Source organism: Cervus elaphus, chromosome X (assembly GCF_910594005.1).
Source record: "Cervus elaphus chromosome X, mCerEla1.1, whole genome shotgun sequence".
Taxonomy (NCBI): Eukaryota; Metazoa; Chordata; class Mammalia; order Artiodactyla; family Cervidae; genus Cervus; species Cervus elaphus.
Window position 1 is genome coordinate 110,126,573 of NC_057848.1, and position 17,885 is coordinate 110,144,457.

General features: G+C 42.4%; 1 protein-coding gene across 8 annotated transcripts in view; it reads right to left on the minus strand.

Annotated features, from left to right (window-relative positions):
- The window catches only part of NHSL2 (NHS like 2), a 307,579-nt gene that overhangs the window by 239,114 nt on the left and 50,580 nt on the right, over positions 1 to 17,885 (minus strand). Inside the window, exon 1 of one of the 8 annotated variants that reach the window (XM_043896858.1) lies at positions 10,751 to 10,817. The exons of the other annotated variants lie outside the window; for them this stretch is intronic. The gene's annotated coding sequence lies outside the window, so the exon portion shown is untranslated. Of the gene's footprint in view, positions 1 to 10,750; positions 10,818 to 17,885 lie in introns of those variants that run through there. 8 annotated transcript variants of the gene reach the window in all.

Here is a 17,885-nt window from a genome sequence, read left to right on the forward strand (position 1 = left end):
ATCTCTCATTTTCTTGAAGAGATCTCTAGTCTTTCCCATTCTATTGTTTTCCTCTATTTCTTTGCACTGATCACTGAGGAAGGCTTTCTTATCTCTCCTTGCTATTCCTTGGAACTCTGCATTTAAATGGGTATATCTTTCCTTTTCTCCTTTGCTTTTCACTTTTCTTCTTTTCACAGGTATTTGTAAGGCCTCCTCAGATAGCCATTTTGCTTTTTTGCATTTCTTTTTCTTGGTGATGGTCTTGATCCCTGTCTCCTGTACAATGTCACGGACCTCCGTCCATAGTTCATCAGACACTCTGTCTATGAGATCTAGTCCCTTACATCTATTTCTATTTCTCACTTCCACTGTAACAATGCCCACAGGGATGGTTATAATCAAAACAAAACTCAGTAGCATGTATTGAAAAGGAGACAGAGAAATGGTACAGCCACTTTGGAAAACAGTTTGGCAGTTCCTTGAAAGATTAGTTACCACATAACCCAGAAATTCCACTCCTAGTTCCAAAGAGAATTGACAACATATATCCATACAAAAACTTGCCAATTCAAAGGTCTTCATATGATGAATGGATAAACAAAATATGGTATATCCATACAACTGAATATATTTCAGCAAAAATAAAGGAATGAAATACTAATACATCCAACATTATGGATGAATCTCAAAAACGTTATGCTAAGTGAAAGAAGCCATTTACAAAAGAAGACATATTATATACTATTATTCATTTGAAATATCCTGAACAGGCAACTCCAGAGAGGTAGAAGGCAGAGTAAATCATTGCCTGGTACTGGCGAGGGGAGGGGTAGGGGAGAGTGAGGGATTGGGAGTGATGGCTAAAGGGTACGATATTTATTTATTTATTTTTTTACTTTTATTTTTTATTTTTTATTAGTTGGAGGCTAATCACTTCACAACATTTCAGTGAGTTTTGTCATACACTGATATGAATCAGCCATAGAGTTACACGTATTCCCCATCCCGATCCCCACTCCCACCTCCCTCTCCACCCGATTCCTCTGGGTCTTCCCAGTGCACCAGGCCCGAGCACTTGTCTCATGCATCCCACCTGGGCTGGTGATCTGTTTCACCATAGATAATATACATGCTGTTCTTTCGAAACATCCCACCCTCACCTTCTCCCACAGAGTTCAAAGTCTGTTCTGTACATCTGTGTCTCTTTTTCTGTTTTGCATATAGGGTTATCGACGATATTTATTTTAAGGGTAATGAAAGTATTCTAAAAATGATTGTGGTGATGGTTACACAACTCTTTAAATATAGTAAGAACCTTTGAACTGTACACTTTAAGTGGGAGAATTTTATGGTATATAAATTACATCTCAATAAAACTGCTAAAAATAATTAAGACCAGGCTACATTTTTGGTAGAAATATATTCCACAAATATACTAGCCCTGACTCTTGTACAGGCAACAAATATTTGTGGATTAAAATTGCTTAGGGTAAATGGCTCCTCTCTGGGGGCTACCCTTGGCCAACTTCCTAGTCTTGAGGAGGTGAACAGAGCTGTGGCTGCATAGCTATAGAACTGTGGGCAGGTGAAAACCCAGAGGCTCCATTTACACCTTCTTCATGATCCTTTGGCACCTTCTAGACCCCTCCATTCTGGAATTGAAGCCTTCAGTTTTCTTTTCCATCACTGATCAATTTATTCCCCATGGAGGCACACTCTGGCCTAGTGCTTGCCTAACTCTTGCATTTACCCTTTTTTTTCCCCATTGTACGGTCCCTAGATTTCAATATTTGTAATTAGTTTTATGACTCTTAGCCTTTAGACTCTGCAGCTGAGAGAAGTTAGGAGACCTGGGCTCAAAGTTCACTTTCCTAGCTGTGTGCCCTTGGCAGGTCACTTAAACTCAGCTTCCGCGAAGTGAAAACAACAACTCCTACTTTATAAAGTTGTTTTGAAGACTCAATGAGATACTATATTCAAAAGCGTCTGCTGAATTGAATCCAACATCCTGTCTCATGTCAAGTGAAACTATTCAGTTTACCACTTAATAGCAGCTAACTTCCTTTAGACAGAAATTAGGAAACAGGGAAAAAGGCAGAGAGCAGAGAAAGGGCTGGATTATCTTCCCAGGCACATGCCTATGGATAACACAACCAGGAATGTTGCTATCTAACTCCTCACTCTGTAGTTTGGGGACAGCCCAGTGAGCAACCTCATAAAACATGATGGTCTCTCCCCCTGTCCCCAGTCGGCCCCACTGCTGCCCAGCAATGGCCTATCTCAGACATATAAATGATGGATGAAGTGAGCCAGCAACTGTTATTCCCTGTGTGGCTTTCTCCCAACCCAGGACCCTTATTGTTTCTAGCAATGTGATGAGCTGGGAAGGAAAACTTTTATGAGAAAACTATTACCAGACCATCAGGATTGGCCACTACTTCTGGCTTGGGCTAGCCAAGGGTCCAGCTAAATCCATTTGGCTACCTGGGGGCTCAGATGAAGGTGTGATGGGAAAGGGGTGTTCAACTCCTCAGCTCTACAGACTCTGGGATTAACAGTGATTTGCAGTTCTCTGAGCTCTCTGAGGATATCCTCAGGGAGCTTTCTGGCCCGAAGCCTGCTGCTGGGGCCTGGAATGCAGCCTACCCTCACTCCCCACCCACGGCACATAAACATTCATGATCCACTATAGAAATCCTAGTGCCTATTCAAGATCAGCTTGAATGTCACCTCAAGCAGGAAGTTTTCTCTGGAGCCCCTTCCCCCACCACTGCCAGATGTGAGCCTCTCTCTTCTCCATCTCTTCATTGTTCCTCTCCTAAGGCATTTATCATGTTCTGTCGTGTGTAATGGTTATTTATGTGTTTGTCTTATTCCTCCTTCTTTATTATAGTCAGGGATAGGGGCCAGTTCACCTCTGTACCCCTCACAGTGTCTGCCATGGAGTAAGAGTTCATTCATTTAGTCAACAAATATTTACCTACCACCAATGTTAGGTACTTGCTGAATACTCAGGAATTAGACACCCTGGGCCTGTTGGAACACTGCTACCACCTCATGTTCCCCTTAGCTGAGAAGTGTCCCCAAGGTACTCTTTTCCCACTTAACCCAGGGTGTGGTATGCAGGGGGGTGGTCTCTCAAAGGAGGGGAAATAACTTACCCTCCTCCTTTCCTCCAGGGAGCTATAAAAGATGCAGCTGCCAGGAGCATGTGCTTGTTCCGAAGTGACTGTGTGCAGCTCAGCCCAGCACTACTCCACCCCAGCCCATACCAGGCCCCCTTGGAGGGCTGTATCCTTGGGGCAACAAATGAGATATAGAGTCCCAGATAGAGCTCCTTCCTAATTCCAATATTTCCATCCTTTCCCACCAGCCCCATGCACCCCTCTCCAAGGGTTACTGAACATTTGCCCCACACATGGTCGGAGGAGACTGCATACAATGAATTACATGCCCAGAGAGTTTCTGCTTTCTGGAAACTCTAGTCTAAGAAAATGTAAATTTCCTCTTCTATGGCTTGATCTGGTGATTTAGGAGGGCAGCGGAGACCATTCTTTTGCTCCTTATCCCCACCAGAGGCCTGCAGAGGTGAGCTATGGCTCCCGACTGAGCCAGGAGGAAAGCAGCACTATCTTCTGGGTTCAAGGACCCTAACTCATCCAAGCAACATGGAAAGAATTAAGCATTTACTCTTGAGAATATTATCTTTGAATGGAGTATGGAGCAGTGCCCAGAGCACTGGATTAGGAGTCAGGGCTGGATTCACATCTCAGCTTAACTATTTATTAACTATGAGCAGATTATCTCTCCTTTCTGAGCTTCAGTTTCCTCATCTGTAAAATAGGATTAATAATCCACTCAAAATCCTGCAGCACTCCAGTCATCAGCCAGGAACCTGCCAAGAATGTAATTTAAGGCATGAGAAAACAAAGAAGAGTGATTCCACTTCTTTTATACAGTTCTTTTAAAAATTGCCATCTAGAAAAGTTTGTCATAGAAATGTCCTGTAATGACAGGAACCTTAGAGAGATCTTGTCCAACAATCTCATTATAATGATGGAAAAACTGAGGTTCAGAGAGAGTAAAGCCTACCTCAGGTCACCCAAACAAAACAGTACCTGATGAATGTCCCTCTAACAAGCACAATAAAAACTAGCTTTTGCGAAGAACCAACTTCTGAGGGGCTATTGGCCCCAGTACCCAAAAGCCAAAGCCACAGCTTCTGAGAGTTTTCTAACCTAAGAAGAGCTGGTCACCGATAGACCTATGTTCTTTGCCCCAGTTTAGGCTGTGAAGAAAGATTAAAGGTGACCAACAAGAAGAAATTTGGCGACAATGGAAATGTTCATTATCTTGATCATCATGATGAGTTTATGTGTGCATACATATATCAAAACTCATCAGTCTTTAAATATGTGTAATTTACTGGCAGTCAAATGTACCTCAGTAACAAGAAGAATTTAGCAGGGCCTGAATGCTAATGAAGCTACAAAGTAGCTTTGTTGTTCAAGATCAGCATTCCTTCCACTTTGTTTCATGGAGGCACCACAGGCAGCTTTCTTGGAAGTTGTCATATCTGGGCCCCCTGGGGGCCTGTGGCTCCTCTCTGCTGCTCGGTGGTTGCAGAGTATGGGACCCACCCAGCATGGTCCTCAGGCTGTATCCTGTTCTTTGGCTCACCCCTGGGTGACATGGCAGCCAGTCAGGGATAGCCGCAGAACTAACTTTTCTGAATTCTTTCTCCCTAAAGATTCTCGGGAAACCTGCAGCTTGAATTAAATAAAAAGTCAAAAAATTTAGGAGTCAATGCATGCATACACGCATGCACACTCAGTCATGTCTGACTCTTTGAGACCCCATGGACTGTATAGCCCACCAGGCTCTTCTGTCTATGGAATTTTCCAGGCATGAATACTGGAACAGTTTAGCATCTTCTTCTCCAGGGGATATTCCCTACACAGGGATCGAACCCACATCTCTTGTGTCTCCTTCATTGACAGACGAGTTCTTTACCAGCTGAGTGATGAAACTAGTTAAGTCATTTGAAAGAATCACCTATAGCTATCTCACTTCCACTCCATGTCATCTTCCCTCACAGCTCCCTGAGGGGACATATATGTGGTACCTAAGATTAGCTTCCAAGCTGCAGAATTGGCTTTTTATTTCTTTGTTTCCCCAGTTCAACAAATAATTTTTGAGAATTTACCTATGTGCAAGATTGGGCCTTTTGGAAAACGAAGATGCTTAAGCCACTTCTCTGATCGCCACGTGCACTCTCAGCCTGGGACACAGTGGGCAAAATGTGATGCATGCCATGAAGGCTCTGTGAGGGCTGGAGCATTGCAAAAAGGGAGTGTGCTTGCTTTCACCCAGGGCCATGTGGGAGCTTTCATAGGATGGTACCATAGAGCTGAGTCCTAAAAGATAAGTCATTGTCCCTTAACAATATGAAATGGCATTTGGAGGGTGTTTTACAAATTCCCTGGTGGCTCAGATGGTAAAGAATCCACCTGCAATGAAGAAGACCTGGGTTCTATTCCTTCACTGTTAAACTTCTTAAGATCTCTTTTTTTCTTCACCATCTTGACCTCAGACACGCCATCATTTCTCAGACACTTCAATGCACTGTTGTCTGAATCCTTCCCTACACCTCCACTGAACAGTTTTCTAGAAGGGTGGCAAATAGATTTCAGCTTGTTGGCAACTCTGACTGATTGACAGTAACTGCTTGGGGTACTGTGTTGAGAAGGATTCTGAGGCTGTATCTAGGTTCAGCAGGAAAATATGCCCAAACCAGTTTGTCATGTAACCCATGGGTAGGCAGGGTGAGGGCTGGAGGGATGTAGTGATACATGTCTTATATTTTCTAGTCCTGCCTTAGGACACTTAGGGGCTACCCAGGGGCACCCCTGGACACTTAAGGGCTTCCTAGGTGGCACTAGTGGTATAGAATCTGCCTGCCAATGGAGGATACTAAGAGATGCAGGTTTGATTCCTGGGTTGGGGAGATCCCCTGGAGGAGGGCATGGCAACCCATTCTAGTATTCTTGCTTGGACAGAGGAGCCTGGTGGGTGACAGTCCATGAGGTCACAAAGAGTTGGACATGACTAAGTGACTAACATTTTCTTTCACTTACATTTTCCAAAGAGGTTTTCATATAATTCTGTCTCATCATACAACCATTTTAAAAGGTAGGTGGGCTGTAGCATCACGCCCATTTTAGAGACAAGGAAACTGAACCTCATGGGGGATGAGCCTGGGAGGTATGACATTCAACCCAGGGCTACAGATCTAACCTTTCTTACTACTCCATGAAGCTGCTTAATAGGCAGAGGCAGGAACAGCAATAAGGCTAGAAAGCCATGGGTCTTTGGGCCATGACGGGTATTTTGGTCAGCAGGAAAATAAGGATTATGTAAGGAAGCAGTGGATGACAAGACTGGGAATGAAGCTTGGGACCCACTTGTTGATAGCTTTCAATGCCAGGCTAAGGGTCTGTGTATTTATCACCTATGTTTTATAAGAATAATGGTAGATGTTAACTAGACTTATTGTGGTGATCATTTTGCAACATATACAAACGCTGAATCATTAGGTTGTACCTCTAACATTGGTTGTACATATAACCAATACAATGTTATATGTCAATTATATCTCAATTATAAAAAGAAAAGGAAAATATAAAAACAATGTATATATAACTGAAATGGCAATCCACTCCAGTATTCTTGTCTGGAGAATGTCATGAACAGTATGAAAAGGCAAAAAGATATGACACTGGAATATGAGCCCCCCAGGTCAGAAGATGTCCAGTATGTTACTGGGGAGAGCAGAGGGGAATTACTAATAGCTCTAGAAAGAATGAGGTGGCTGGACCAAAGTTCAAATGATGCCCAGTTGTGGATGTGTCTAGTGGTGAAAGTCTGATGGTATAAAGAACAATACTGCACAGGAACATGGAATGTCAGGTTGATGAATCAAGGTAAATTGGACATGGTCAAGCAGGAGATGGCAAGAATGAACATTGACATTTTAGGAATTGGTGAACTAAAATGGATGGAAATGGGTGAACTTAATTCATATGACCATCATATAACCCGAGATATGCAGATGACAGAACTAAAGAGCCTCTTGATGAGGTTGAAAGAGGAGAGTGAAAAAGTTGGTTTAAAACTCAACATTCAAAAAACTAAGATCATGGCATCTGGTCCCACACTTCAGGGCAAATAGAAGGGGAAGAAGTAGAAGTCGTGACAGATTTTATTTTCTTGGGCTCAAAAAACACTGCAGACAATGACTACAGCCATGAAATTAAAAGATACTTGCTCCTTGGAAGGAAAGCTTTGACAAACCTAGACAGTGTATTAAAAAGCAGAGACATCACTTTGCCAACAAATGTCCATATAGTCAAAGCTACAGTTTTTCTGGTAGTCATGTATGGATGTGAGAGTCGGACCATAAAGAAAGTTGAGCTCCAAAGAATTGATGCTTCCGAACTGTGGTGCTGGAGAAGACTCTTGAGAGTCCTTTGGACAGCAAGGAGATCAAACCAGTCAATCCTAAAGAAGATCAACCCTGAATATTCATTGGAAGGACTGATGCTGAACCTGAAGCTCCAATACTTTGGCCACATGATGCAAAGAGCTGACTCATTGGGAAAGACCCTGATACTGGGAAAGATTGAAAGTAAAAGGAGAAGGGGGCGGCAGAGGATGAGATGGTTATATAGCATCAGCGACTCAATGGACACAATTTGAACAAACTCCAGGAGATAGAAGAGGACAGATGAGCCTGGCATGCTACTGTCATGGGGTCACAAAGAGTCAGACACAACTTAACACCAACAAGAATGACTTAGCTGTACAGTTATACTGTACAAGTTTGCTGTACAACAGTATAAATCAACTATACTTCAATAAAATAAATTTAAAAAAAGAATTGGGTTAGAATTAGTTCTTGGAATGGAAGTGGGGACCAAGTCAATGATGTATGTAAGAAGCTTCCTTCGCTTTGCTTTTAGGCCCCCAACAAAATAAACAAATGACATTAGGGTGACCCCAGTCCCAGCCATGAGTAGATTTCCAGAGAAGGCACAAGGAGACGTTCATCCAGGTTAAATAACAAAAGCCATTTCCTTTGGAGCAGCTTGCTTTCCAGCTCCCATGGAGGGGGCAGTAAGGTCAGGGAGCAGAAGGCAGTGAGAGAGAGCAGGAAGATAAACGGAGGGCCAGGAAGGGAAGACAGGCTCCAGGCTACATCCTGACAGCCTGCGGGGCCCAGCCTGAGGCTTTCCAGAGGTGTTCTCGCCAGTTTCCCACTAGAACAAATTCAACTTTAATCAACTGTTTTCCCCCTCCAGCTCATTGTTGTTGCAGGCAAAACAGAAAGCCCTTGTGTTGAGACCTTTTGCTAGTTTTCCCAACAGCAGCGGCAGCAGCATGCATGGGGCAGAATAGGGCAGGCCCCCATGGAGACAGTGCAAAGCTCATGTGAGTCAGGGAATCTGGGGCAAATTACTGAACTTCTCTGAGCCTCAGTTTCCTCAAGTATTAAAGAATACCTGATGGACTGGCAGGAGAATTCAAAGAGCTCAATCAGATGAAAGCCCGGTGCAGTGCCTGGCTTCTGGGAGGGACTCAATAGATGCTAGCTTCCTCAGTTCCTTCCCCTTGTGCCTAGAATGACTGCCAGGGGATGCCCATGACACAGTGGAACAAGATGTCATCTCGTGAGCAAAAGCATCCAAGTCGAGTGTAGATTTCTTTAGGCCAAACAACGTTTAAGAATGTGTCCCAAGTCATGTTTTAGGAGGATAAGCACTAGTGGGATCATGTATATTAAAAAAGGAAAAGATTAGAAAAATCCTCCTTCCGGAGAGTCTAGGCAGGGGTTGGGAGGTAAACTATTAAGTGGAAGAGATTCAACCAAAGCAGAGTAATCTGAGGTTTAATCACCACCACTTCCTCCCTGAATTTCAGCAAAGAAAGCATTAGAGGAAGCTAATGAGAAAACAAAACACAGTCAATGGCCTAGTTATCCATGCACATAGAGGAGACTATTAGTAGATCTAATAGATGTAATTGATTAGTAAATCTATTCTAGGTTTGCCAGCCACCAGAGATCCAGAAATAGGAAGGCTCCCAGAACCAAATGCTGGTGAATCCTGTCACACAGTCCTGGTAACTGTCTGCTCATAATGCTCTTTTTAGAAAGGCAGGTCACTCTAAGGCAGTGTGTCCCAATCTCCAGTCATCTGTGGGTTACCTTCCTGATTTTTATCATTAGCTACATACCACCTGAACTATTACTTAACACATATTTTCCTTTAAATTTCTCACTCTTTCACTCAAAGAAACTGTGTATCAGTCATGTAAATTGGAAAACCACTACAGTGTGTGCTAAATTAAAGGAAACCATGAAAACACATTGCTATTAAAATAAAAATATTTATTCATGTCCCATCTTAAAGCATGAACTGTACCCCTACTCCCAGAGCAAGACAGGCCCACTTTGGGAAGCTGACTCTAAAGAATAAGATAATTGCCTTGAGGATGAAGCCTGCTCCAAGATACTCCCAGCAGCTGAGCTTCTGCTCAAACAGAAAACCACGCTGGAGTGGGAAGGCTCTGATGAACAGCTGATTTGGAACATGGTGCCTTGGGTCTTGCCCTGGAATCTCCTTTCAGATTATGGAAAGTTAGATGGTACCTAACCCTTAGGGATAGGCAGAGAGCTAGGCCAGAAGGCCAGCAGGTGAGGGAGCAGCTGCAGTGCCCTGGCTCTTGCTGGTTCAGACTGCATCCCTATCAGATCCAAAACCTGCACTCAGGAAACTTGTTTATTTAATAGGTTGCTAATTGTATTTTTTGTCGTTTTATACAGTTCATGAGATTCTCACGACAAGTATACTGGGGTGGTTTTGCCATTCCCTACTCCAGTGGATCTTGTTTTGTCAGAACTCTCCACTATGACCCATCCATCATGGGTGGCCCTACACAGCATGGCTCATAGCTTCATTGAATTATGCAAGCCCTTTGCCATGACAAGGCAGTGATCCCTGAAGGGGATCACAAATGGCATCACTGATGCAATGGACATGAACTTGGGCAAACTTCGGGAGATGGTGAGGGACAGGGAAGCCTGGTGTGCTGCAGTCCATGGGGTTGCAAAGAGTTGGACACAACTGGTTGACTGAACAGCCACAACAATTGTATTTTTACAATGATTTCCTTCTTCCTCTCCTGTAATATTTTATAAATTTCCTGTTGAGAATGCCAGATGTGGCTCTGGTCCTCAGGTGGGCTAGGACCAGCTCCCCCACCCTGAGGCCACCTGGCATACTATGAACAGCAGAGTCAGTGAGAGGATTCCAGGAGGAAGATAAAACTGAAGAAATGCATCCCTTCTCCACCTGGAAACACTCTTACTATAGATCTTGCCTGCTAAGAACTTGGAGGGATTTCTTTTTTGTTCTTACTTCTGTTTTTATGAGGGTCACCAGGTCTTTACATTCATTCAGAGATCAAATAGCAAAGGAAGCTCATGGACAACATCTTTAGTGACAAATTTGGGCATTTTGATAGCTACCCTCTATAGATCTGTTTTTTTCTATTCTTCATCTTATGCTAATGGGGATTAAGCGGGTTTCAAGAAAGGCACAGAACTACTTGACTGACAAACACAAACAGCTTTTTGCATGGAGGGAGGGAGAGATTTATCTACTCTTTTAACCAGAAAACGGGTTCAAAGAAATCTGCCACTTCCTACCTTTTCTCTTCTTCTCCAATCCCTGAGTCTCTTCCTCTCCAGGATGGCTGGCTGGCTGTCACGGTAGGTGGGACTATATGGGCCAGAGATCATAGAAAACAGAGAATCAGAGACATCTAGAGTTGGGGAAGTCTAGGTCTACAACCATGGTCAGAGTTGAGGAAGACTGCAGGACTCACTGGCTGCAGGCTTGCAGTCGTCAAAGTGTATGGAGAGTACAGTGGTAACTGACTGTACAACAAAGACTTCTTTAAGTTAAGGTAATTCTAACCTACAAAACAATGGGCATGTTCAACTTCCAATTGTGCCTGGAAATCAAAGCTAAATACACAGTCTCATAGGGAAGATACACTGGAGGAGGAAATGGCTACCCACTCCAGTATTCTTGCCTGGAGAATCCCATGGACAGAGGAGCCTGATAGGTCCACAGTCCATGTGGTTGCAAGAGTCAGACACGACTTAGCGACTAAACCACCATAGGCAAGCCAAAAACTTACCTGTCCAACACATGAAAAGATGCCCAACATGACTAGTCATTAGGGAAATGAAATTCCAAATCACAACGAGGTACCACTTTACACCCATTAGGGTGGCTATTATTTTTTTAAGGTAAAAAATATTAAGTGTTGGTGAAGGTGTGGAGAAACTGGAACTCTTGCAGTGCATCACTGGTGGGAATGTGAAGTGATATAGCCGCTGTTGAGAACTGTTTGGGGAGTCCTCAAAAATACCCTAAAGAATTGAAAACAGGGACTCAAAAACAGATATTTGCACACCCATGTTCAAAGCAGCATTATTCACAACAGGCAAGAGGTGGAAGCAATTCAAGTACTCAGCAAGGGATAAACACAATGTGGTATACACACTCTATGGAATATTATTCAGTCTTTAAAAGGAAGGAAATTCTGACACATGCTACAATAATGCTATTATGGCAGTGCAAAAGTAATCATGGTTTTGCATGGTTGAACTTTGCTGTTTGATACTGGAATACATTCTTAAAAAATATGGCTATGTTATACATCATTTTAATGCACATTCTCACTTTATGTTTTTTTGCTAATGACTTATTACTTGCTGTTTATATCTATCTTAGACTAGGGAAATGATGTTAGACAAAAAGCAAATTCAAGCAATTTTCTTTTTTATTTATTTGTAATTGGAGTATAATTGCTTTACAATATTGTGTTGGTTTCTGCCATACACCAACATGAATCAGCCATAAGTATACATATGTCCCCTCCCTCTTAAACTTCCCTCCCACCTCCCATCACATCCCACCCTTCTAGGTTGTCACAGAGCACTGGTTTGAGGTCCCTGAGTCATACAGCGAATTCCCACTGGCTATCTATTTTACACATGGTAGTGTACATGTTTCCATGCTATTCTCTCCATTTGTCCCACTCTCTCCTTCCCCTCTGTGTCCATAAGTCTGTTTTCTATGTCTACATCTCCATTACTGCCCTGCAAATGGCTTCATCAGTACTATCTTTCTAGATTCCACATATATGTGTTATTATATGATATTTGTTTTCTTTCTCTGAGTTACTTCACTCTGTATAATAGTCTCTAGGTTTATCCACCTCATTAGAACTGACTCAAATGTGTTCCTTTTTATGGTTGAGTAATATTCCATTGTATAACCATACCACAGCTTCTTAACCCATTCATCTCTGAATGGACCTCTAGGTTGATTCCATGTTCAAGCTATTGTAAATAGTGCTGCAATGAACATTGGGGTACATGTCTTTTTCAATTATGATTTTCTCAGGGAATATGCCCAGTAGTTGGGATTGTTGGGTCATATGGTAGTTTTATTCCTAATTTTTTAAGGAATCTCCGTACTGTCCTCCATAGTGGCTGTATCAATCTACTTGAGTGATTTTCTTATTAGAGTTAAAAATGGATCACAAAGCAGCAGAGACAACTCACAACATCAACAACACATTTGGCCCAGGAACTGCTAACGAATATACAGTGCAGTGGTGGTTCAAGAAGTTTTGCAAAGGAAATGAGAGTCTTGAAGATGAGGAATGCAGTTGCCAGCCATCAGAAGTTGACAATGACCAACTGAGAGGATCATCAAAGCTGATCCTCTTACAACTACATGAAAAGCCAATGAACTCAACATCAACCATTATATGCTCATTCGGCATTTGAAGTAAATTGGAAAGGTGAAAAAACTTGATAAGTGGGTGCCTTGTGAGCTGACCACAAGTCAAAAAAAATCTTCATTTTGAAGTGTTGTCTTCTCTTATTCTATGCAAAAATGAGCCATTTCTCAATTGGATTATGACATGAGATGAAAAGTGGATTTTATATGACAACCAGTGACAACCAGGTCAGTGGTTGGACAGAGAAGAAGCTCCAAAGCACTTCCCAAAGCCAAACTTGCACTAAAAAAAGGTAATGGTCACTGTTTGGTGACCAGTCTGGTCTGCTGCCAGTCTGATCCACTACAGCTTTCTGAATTTCGGCAAAACCATTACATCTGAGAAGTATGCTCATCAAATCAATGAGATACATCGAAAACTACAACACCTACAGCCAGCATTGGTCAACAGAAAGGGCCCACTTCTTCTCCACAATGCCTGACCACATGTCACACAACCAATGCTTCAAAAGTTGAACAAACTGGGCTATGAAGTTTTGCCTCATCTGCCATATTCATCTGACCTCTAGCCATCCAACTCCCACTTCTTCAAGCATCTTGAAAACTTTTTGTAGGGAAAATGCTTCCACAACCAGCATAATACAGAAAATGCTTTCCAAGAGTTCGTCAAATGCCAAAACATAATTTTATGCTATAGGAATGAGCAAACATTTCTCGTTGGCAAAAATGTGTTGACTGTAATTGCTCCTATTTTGATTAATAAAGATGTATTTGAGCCTAGTTATAATGATTTAAAATTCATGGTCTGAAATTGTAATTACATTTGCACCAAACTAAATACAACATGGATAAACCTTGAAGACATTATGCTACTTATTAAGAAATGTCAGACAAAGAGAAATTAAGGAATCAATCCCATTCACCATTGTAACAAAAGGAACTAAATATCTAGGAATAAACTTACCTAAGGAGACAAAAGAACTATACACAGAAAATTATAAGACACTAATGAAAGAAGTCAAAGATGACATAAACAGATGGAAGATATTCCATGTTCCTGGGTAGGAAGAATCAATATAGTGAAAATGACTATACTACCAAATGCAATCCACAGGTTCAATGCAATCCCTATCAAATTACCAATGGTATTTTTCACAAAACTAGAACAAAAAATTTCACAGTTCACATGGAAATACAAAAGACCTGAATAGCCAAAGCAGTCTTGAGAAAGAAGAATGGAGCTGGAGGAATCAAGCTTCCTGACTTCAGATTATACTACAAAGATACAGTCATCCAGACAGTATGGTACTGGCACAAACACAGAAATATAGACCAATGGAACAAGATAGAAAGCCCAGAAATAAACCCATGCACCTATGGGTACTTTATTTTTGACAAAGGAGGTAAGAATATACCATGGGGCAAAGACAGCCTCTTCAATAAAGGTGCTGGGAAAACTGGACAGCTACATGTAAAAGAATGAAGTTAGAACACTTCCTAATACCATACACAAAGATAAACTCAAAATGGATTAAAGACCTAAATGTAAGGCCAGAAATGATAAAACTCTTAGAGGAAAACACAGGCAGAACACTCAATGACATAAATTGAAGCAAGATCCTCTATGACACACCTCCTAGAGTAACAGAAATAAAAAGAAAAGTAAACAAGTGGGACCTGATTAAACTTAAAAGCTTTTGCACAGCAAAGGAAACTCTAAGCAAGGTGAAAAGACAACCCTCAGAATGGGAGAAAATAATAGCAAATGAAACAACTGACAAAGAATTAATTTCCAAAATATACAAGAAGCTCATACAACTCAACACCAGAAAAACAAACAACCCAATCAAAAAGTAGCTGCTGCTGCTGCTAAGTCACTTCAGTCATGTCTGACTCTGTGCGACCCCATAGACGGCAGCCCACCAGGCTCCCCCCGTCCCTGGGACTCTCCAGGCAAGAACACTGGAGTGGGTTGCCATTTCCTTCTCCAGTGCATGAAAGTGAAAAGTGAAAGTGAAGTCGCTCAGTCGTGCCCGACTCTTAGCGACCCCATGGACTGCAGCCTACCAGGCTCTTCCATTCATGGGATTTTCCAGGCAAGAGGAAAAGGCCTAAACAGATATTTTTCCAAAGAAGACATATAAATGGCTAACAAACACACAAACACATGAAAAGAAGCTCAACATCGCTCATTATTAGAGAAATGCACATCAAAACTACAAAGAGATATCATCTCACACTAGTCAGAATCAAAAAGTCTACAAACAATAAATGCTGGAGAGGGTGTGGAGAAAAGGGAATGCTCTCACACTGTTGGTGGGAATGTAAATTGATATAGCCACTAGGGAAGACGGTATGGAGATTCCTTTAAAAAAAAAAAACTAGGAATAAAACCACCACGTGACCCAGCAATCCCACTCCTAGGCATATACCCTGAGGAAACCAAAATTGAAAAAGACACATGTATCCCATTGTTCAATATAGCACTATTTACGATAGCTAGAACATGGAAACATCCTAGATGTCCATCGACAGATGAATGGATAAAGAAACTGTGGTACATATACACAATGGAATATTACTCAGCCATAAAAAGGAATGCATTTGAGAGTGTTCTAATGAGGTGGCTGAGTCGAGAACCTATTATACAAAGTAAGTCAGAAAGAGAAAGATAAATATTGTATTCTAATGCATATATACAAAATCTAGAAAAATGGTACTGAAGAATTTATTTACAGGGCAGCAGTGGAGAAACTGACATAGAGAATAGACTTATGGACATGGGGAGAGGGGAGGAGAGGGTGAGATATATGGGAAGAGTAACATGGAAACTTACATTACCATATGTAAAGTGGATAGCTAACAGGAATTTGCTGTATGACTCAGGAAGCTCAAACAGGCGCTCTCTATCAACCTAGAGGGGTGGGATGGGGAGGGAGATGGGAGGGAGGTTCAAAAGGGAGGGGATATGTGTATACCTATGGCTGATTCATGTTGAGGTTTGACAGAAAACAACAAAATTTTGTAAAGCAACTATCCTTCAATAAAGAAATAAATAAATAAAGTTAAACAGGAAAAAAAAGTCAGACATGAAAGGACACGTGTTGTATGGTTCCATTTATATGAGGTACATAGAAGAGTTAAATTCATCGAGTCAGAAAGTACAATAGTGGTTTATAAGGGGTTGAGGGGAGGAGGAAATGAAGTGTTACTGTTTAGTGGGTAGAGTTTCAGTTTTGGAAGATAAAATTTTTCTGGAAACGGATACACAAACACAGAATGTATTCAATGCCACTGAACTGTACACTTAAAAGCACTTAAAATGGTAAATTTTATGTTATGTATGTTTTATCACGCACACAAAAAGAATGTGCCTGCCTAGTAATAAAGGCAGATGAAGAGAAGGGACATGGAATAATCCACCCCCTTAAGGCTCTTTTTCTTATAGCAAAGCTTTGTGTCAGCTTTACATCTAAAATCTGAGCAAATTAGTTTACACAGGCTGTCAGTGCAGGAAAGACCTGGACATTGTGACCACAAAAAACTGATTAGTATACCAAATATTGATCACCCAAATATATTTAGACCCATAGAATTGGAAATTGGCAACTTGCATATATAATTTCACACCACATTGGTGTCTGTGAGATGTCAAACACACAACTACAACTGAAAACATTGTAAAGGATGAATTGTTGAAGTCTTTGAATACCAAGACTTTGGACTCAACTCGAATGCTACCATCAAAATGAGCATTAACCCCTCCCCCCACCATGCTACAGGCTGCTGCTCAATGACCGGATATGCCAAAAAACAATAGGATGTGACTGATGCCAACTCCACAGAAAAGGCCAAATGGCTTAGTGCGGGAATGACAGAGCTATGCAAGTCAGGTCACATGGATGGGAAGAGCTTATAAGCCACAAGAAGGACCCACCATGTTGCAGGTAGGAGCAGAGCTGTGGCACAGATGCTTACCCAGGCCCTTAGGAAGCTGTAAAGCATGTGCCACTGCTGGGCACTTAGAGTGGCAGGAATTCCTGGGGGCAGAAGGACACAAGGATGTATCCCTGTAGTAGCCACCCAGTTTTTGATGCAAACTCCAGCTGGAACTGGAGCAAAAAGTCCAGTTCTCCTCCACTTTTTAAACCCCTCCCCCAATTCTCTACCTTCAGGCTCACTAACTCCTCTTCTTTTGTTTCCAGTCCCACTGCACCAGCAGGCAAATACCATGGCAACCTGCCCTGAACAGGGAGCTGGGAATGCTGTGTACTGCTGGTCTGGCTGGGCATTGGGACTGGCCACTGCTGCTGCAGCTCCTTAGCCTCTCCTTCTTGCCTGCCTCTTCCTCTGGAAACTAGCCTTTGCCTCTTGCCTGGGCCAGCTGGGCAGACAGCAGGCATCTGGCATACATCCCTGGCTGGACAAACTAGTGGCTACACCTACTGGCCAAAGGATCCCAGGTGGAAAAAAATACGCTGATGGATGGAGGAGATGTCTGCAGAAATTCAAGAAATGGATAATCCAGATCCACCACTTGGAATGCAAAAGCGCATGCTCAGGTGGGCATGCTCTCTGCTCTCTGCCCCTGTGGATGGCCTGAACTTCCTGGCCGCCTGAGGTCTCCTGTGGCTGCACGGTAGGCAAGTGGTGTGATCTGGACAGGCCAAAGGTCACACAGCAGGACATGGGGAAGTGTGCTGACCCCTCCCCAATCCCCAGGTCTGCTATGTGGCATCCTGGAAAAACAGAAATAAACAGTCCCCCATCCCTGGTCTCTGCTCCCTGTGTGTGGCTTGGCGTGCGGAAGTAAGAGGAGGTATTTTGATTTTCCAATGAGCTTGTGCACTCAGGCTGTGGGATCTTGGCCTTCTTGCTTGCAGGCAGGGCTGAATGACTCTTGTTTTTCCCAAGTAGCAGTGGGGGTGGAGAGTACACCAAGTCTGAAGGCAATCTGGAGATCTGATGCAAGTGTGGCAGTGATTATCTGAGTAAATGACAAGGAGCAGTCACCTTTGGGCT